The sequence below is a fragment of the Saccoglossus kowalevskii genome, chromosome 10 (assembly GCF_978046115.1).
Source record: "Saccoglossus kowalevskii chromosome 10, keSacKowa6.1, whole genome shotgun sequence".
NCBI classification, from domain to species: domain Eukaryota; kingdom Metazoa; phylum Hemichordata; class Enteropneusta; family Harrimaniidae; genus Saccoglossus; species Saccoglossus kowalevskii.
In genome coordinates, this window is record NC_140650.1 from 12,402,141 (window position 1) to 12,408,417 (window position 6,277).

At 33.7% G+C, this 6,277-nt stretch overlaps 1 long non-coding RNA gene across 1 annotated transcript; it reads left to right on the forward strand.

Moving 5' to 3' along the window:
- Window positions 1–319: 319 nt before the first annotated feature.
- Window positions 320–853, forward strand: LOC144359161 (uncharacterized). The gene is made up of 2 exons (XR_013421949.1): window positions 320–517; window positions 713–853. It is a non-coding gene; the product is annotated as an uncharacterized LOC144359161 (long non-coding RNA).
- The last annotated feature ends 5,424 nt before the right edge of the window (window positions 854–6,277 follow it).

The window sequence follows — 6,277 nt, forward strand, 5'->3', positions numbered from 1 at the left end:
CTTCTTTTAAATTAAACGATCTTGCGTCAGTGGCAGGGTGAGCTGCACTGAATTATATAAAGGATATGATATTATGTTGTAATATATGTAATATATGTGAGCTAAGTATAGTTGGCCATTGAGGGCGCTCTTTAATCTGTAATATTTTTTTGATTATTTCTACTGACTTTTTTATAATGTAGACATGTATTTAAACCATTTATTTAAGAAATATGATTTGTGTATTTTCAGTAATTTAATTTATTAGTTATCATGGAATTTGCCAAAAAAGGCACACATGAGTGATTAGAAGTAATTTGCATATTTCCAATGAAACTCAGCACTGAGAAGTCAGTTTGGGTCAGTAACATCATTGGACTCGTCTGAGGAGCATCTCGTCCTTTCACCTCTCTGGCAACCATTCAGCTCGGAGTTGGTTTGCGAATGTTCGAAGTCCAGCTGATTTCAACTGTGTGGAAAGTTTTAACTCCTACAAGCCAAACTGAGTGGAATTTGTTAGATTTGACCAACTGACGGGGTATGTAGATTGTTTCTATTGTTCTGGCCATGTGCTTCAATGACCATGCAACCCTTTGTTCCTGACTTGTGCTTTAACTAATCTTTTGTTCGCTTTCATTGAATGGCAACTCTAGTATTAGTGTGAAATGTATTTTTTTATTTGAATTATCGTTAATTTTCTCACTGTAAATTATTGTATTTTCATATCTTTTAGGTTTTTAGTTCCTGTAATTTACAGTGTCGCTCTCCTGTGTAATCTTGGTAAATGAACTCAGTACGGGAATTCGTTGTACCAGATAATTATACCTCTGTCGTCCATACTCATTTATCCCTTGGTCACATATATAGTATACATTTAATTTCTAAAAAGTTTTAATTCTGTCTGATACTACTTGTGATAGATTTATTCAAATTGTCTCAGGTGACTTCCACTGAGAATATTGTCACCAATTTGCACCGAGTGAGTATGTTGTGATGTCCGTGCGTCCGTGTGCCGTGCGTCCATCCGTTCGTCCGGACCTATATTTTAGACATGCCTGGGCTGATTACATTCAAACCTCACACATACATCATACATGATATTATACATCTGAACAACAATTTGTTCTACGATCTGATTAAAGATGGTCGAATGGCGGGCATGTCTGTGCTGAAAAATTATCAAAAACAAGAATTTATTGATGGCTTGTATTCAAAAGTGGTATATTGTCACACGCAACGTAGTATTACCGTAATTGGTATAGTACAGATGTGATGGTTTAAATACCAAAATGGCAACAGTAAAAGAAAGACTTCCCTGGCGGCGATGATAAAATACGAACACGGAGCCAACAGATGAGGTTTCAACTGGTACTGGTATTATTATACTTTGCAAACATCAAGTACAATAACGCGGTAAAACTCCACTACTCCAATAACTAAACTTAAACTAAACTTAAACTAAACTTAAACTTAAACTAAACTAACTTAAACTCCAATACAATTCAACGACATCTCCGATCTGAACTCAGTGCTGAACAACTCCCCTATATATACCCCCACTGTCTATAAATAGACCATTACATCAGCATACAACATGAGTCTGGAACTTACTACAAATTTCTAGAATGTTTCATTACCTTCTATTGCTTCCTACAGTGTTCTATTACCTATTCAACCAGTTTCTAAAAAAAATCTAGAATATTCCACCCAGACACAGTACGGTTCTAGAACATTCTCAGTGGCACGGAAGTGGTAAATAAGTCGTATGCGACATGTATGCATTGGACATTATGAGACTTTATGCATGTCATTCTGTTTTTCAGATCAGATTTAAAATGGCTGACTGGTGGCCATTTTGTTTTAATGAATGCAGTTCTAGTGCCTTGTCTTTACCATGCTTCGACTGATTATATGCGGTTCTAGAGACGTATTTGCGAAATGATTTGACTGATTTTGTTTTTTATTCACTATATATCATGTTATAGATATATTGACAGCTGTATTCAAAATGGTCGGCCAGTGGCCATTTTGTTTATAGTTCTAGAGCAGTATCTTCCAATATGAACAAGTACTCGTTTGACGATCAGAAACAAGATGACTGAATGTCAATCAATTCAATGTTAAACAAATCATCATAATCAAGTATCTGCTTCTGGAACCATATCTCTGACATGTTATGTTCCAACTATATTACCATAAACAAAACTATATATTTAAGTTTGATATCGAACGGGGACTGTGTCATACATTGCCTTGTTATTATTTGAAATTACCATTAGATATTTTCTTTATTATTCAATAAAACGCATAATTGAAATTACGAGTTTGTCAGTGAAATGATTGACACAACTAACCTAATGACCAACTGTATTCAGCTATCTACACACTAGTCGTTCTCGTAAAAATAAAAAACATATATCTTGGTGATAGCGGGAGTTGCGATGTACAATGAACTGAATGATTACGATGTAATTGGAGACGCATGGAAAGCGAACACGTTTGAATACGATTGCAGCAATGATGAGTACAATGATTAGGAAATCGGACAAGAAGATGAAATTACAGAACATCCCGAAGTCTTGAGCAAAACCAATTAGGAACATTGCGGCTAATACCTACTTCAAAGAAAAAAATGTAGTGTTCAGGATTGGATCAATTACCTGATCAACATTTTCGATGGTCCTTGTGCACAGAAATTAGGTTCCTTGAGTTTTCAGCGACAGCTTTCGTCGTTTAATGAAATAAATTGAGGGTCTTATTTGCTGGTAATTAGGAAGACTACGTAAAAGGAACGTCATTATTACAGTGGTATTGCCGGCTGAACTAATACAAAAATCGGTATATAATTCTCATCGTATGAAAAGCATACGTTTAATCGCCATGGGTAATATTATACAACTTGTATCCGATTTCTGAATCTTTAAAAGATCAATCACTGGAACATCTCAGTAATTTAGAGTCTCCATATTTTTATGCCATGAGAATGCACTCAGGCAGTACGGCGATTGCATCGACCTCCGGGCAACGAATGTCGATGCACGTCTGTTCAGCATGAATGCATTCTCTATTCTCGTGAAAATTATACTTTTTTTTCTTGCTTGTAGTAATAATTCGGGATTGTTGCCCGAAGCTGCAATGAAAATCATTTTGCATTGTGTAATTGTTTGTGTTTAATGACATGATTAATTTGATAGCTTTTCTGCTTACAATGTAGACAAAGAAAAATTAAAATTAAAACGTCACGGTTTGTGACGTCGTTTAGTCAATATGAGAGAAAACGTGGGCGTTTTTGTAATGAGTGATGATACTATTGTTTACGGAACGGGGAATCTTATTGTTTCCGGTGCTATATGTCTTTTTTAATGGACGTAATTTTACTCCTGAGCAGTGACAACAACAACGCGAGTGTTTTACATCTTTCACCGTTTAAGTTGAATATTCAAAAATCGTGACAAAGAGCAACACAAAATGTGCCAAAAATATTAATATTCACGGTCAAGTAAGTGAGTAAAATATTAAACTTACGTTAAATCAAACTTCCTCCCTTATTCTTTCGACTCACATAATTAATATTCATGTTCATTATATGAATACGAAATACGGAATGCTTTAGTATGTCATCGTCATACGTACATCTTGACGTGTGTACTTCTTTTATTTGAATTATATTAGATATATATGTACGCATATGCTTTACTCTATTTACGTGCGAGTAAAGTTCGCCATCTAGTGTTCGCAATCATGATATTTCGATTGTGTTTTATTTTTTCATTTGAGTTATCTGATGGCGCTGTCATCTTTTCGATTCAAATTCGACGTAGGCTGTTTGACATATATTGTCGATTTTAATATTTATTGTGTTAACCAATCAAATAAAGGCTTCCTCTACTTTAATATTGTCTTCATTACATTACATTTTTCAACGTCATATGCTCATCACAAAGTTCCTTTTTAAATTTTAGTTATCAACATGATTTGGATACTGCCCATGATTGTACTTGATTGTTTTTGGCAAATATCTTAGACATTTTTGGTTAAAATGCTATTTTCTACTTCTTCTTGAAACTGCTTTGATACTTGATATATTTGTTTACCAGCGTGGGACCTCAAAAAGGTTACGTTAACAAGCAATGCTCTACTTGAACAGCGGTGCTATTTTGACTTGTTGTTTTACAAGCACATATTCTGTAACTATTGTTCTGCGATTTTTAATAACTTGATTTACTTTCAATGACATTATGCGTTTATTAAATTCAACGTTTTCCTTAGTGGGGTTGTGTATCAGCATAATGCTGTAATGATTACTTGGTTATTTATTCGGAGAAAAAAAAACTAAAACACTAAACTTCTCAATATTATTACAAATTTGCATATATACATGTTGCAAGTGGTTTTTGATTTCAATCACACAGTTTGTATCGTCACGAACTAATATAACATAAGCTGTTGTTATACATAATGGCAAGTAAATATTCCATGCATCAGACGTATAATTACAAATAATAGGTCGAAAAATGGAGAGATTGATAGACAAACACAACAGTTGTGTATGCGTCATGCATTTTAGTTAATTCAATACATATCCATACTCGTATCATATGAATTATTCATACTAACTATTCAATTAATCGGAAATATTGCCTTCACTGGGATTGGTGAAAAATATCATTCTTGGACATTAAATAACATGCGTTTGTCATATGTAGCATCTCAAACAAATCTTTATCATGTCTGTCACAAATAGCTATTTTTCCTTTCGTGTTAATGTCAAAACTATCGCCCGTAAATAGATGTCAGGGAGTGTTGACAATATACTTGGTTTTAATATTAACGTTTTGGTGAAAAATAGTTTATTGTAAAATATTATTTAACTCAATATTTATTTATTGAATTAACAATACTGACAATATGAGAACAACATGTGTATCAGCTAAATATATCAAATAAATATCCTACATATTACTTTTAACTCTAACAATGGCCTGACAATATTATGTGTGTATATGTTTGACATACAATATATCTTAAAAAGATGACTATTAGAAGACAATTAGTCTTGTAGTAGTTTTTATAAAGGTGAATGTCATGAATGAAGATCCAAAATATAATCAAGTATAATATTTATATTCAAATTGAAGCTCTATTCATCACTATGATTACGGACGCCGACGGACGACGGACAAACAGTTATAAATATCGATAATCCGCTGTTATTCATTTTCATAACATAATCGAAGAACTGATCGACGTTCCTATGTGTGTTTTACCAGGTGTATCGTGTTAGAGGTTGTTCAAAATATGTTGATATATTTGAGTTAGTGGAACTGTTATTATCTTATTATAACTTGGATATAGTTTCATTCGGTTTAGCCACTAAAAACGTGAAATAAAAATAAGCTCACCATAGTTGTAATACATATAGAAAGTTGAGTATAAGATTAATCGGTTTTTAGGTGGACAGAAACATAAATGGAAATGATCTTAGTTGGTCCCATAGCTTAACTTTCACAGGAAAAATAGAATGCTGAATGAACAAATATTTTCCCGGGAAAAAAATTATAGGATTTATGGAAATTTGGATTCTAGCTTGAACGAGGACTTTACGAATTGTATTCCTAACATGACTGGTACGTTTTGAGGTTCAATAAATTGGTCAACCAATATTCCATACATTTTGATGAGTTGATGTGTTTCAGTGACGTGTAAAAAATGACCTAACATCGAATCGGGATGATAATTTAACACCAAGAAGACGTTGAAAAATGCATTTGTATAATTTTATTCGGTGAAAATACACAACACACTGTATGACAGACACGACTATTTGTCTATGATGGCTGAACAGACAGTTTATGTCATTAGGAAATTGCCATAGAACTCGGCTTTCTGTGATAGTCGATCTCTAAGTCTTGGCGCCACCCTTGGATTTCAGCAATTTCAATTCTCATACTTTACCCTGAGTTGCCGCTCACTCGTTAACAATGAAACAACTCCCGCTAACAAGTGCGTCTGCAACCAGGCGGCACTTTGTATACAGTCGTCTGCGAAACATGTCATGGACTGTGAATAGAAAAACTCGGCGATAATAATGCCACGCTTTCCACATAACACCCGTAGCGAATGATTGAATAAATGATTTTGAAATATGCAAATAATAAAAACATAATATAATACGAATGTACAAATGTACAAATAAATGCCAAATAAGTAAAACATATCTTAATAAAGGCATAATAGGTAAAAGAGGAAAAAATAATGCAATGAGGATGTAGAAATAATATGATAGGTAAATACTCGC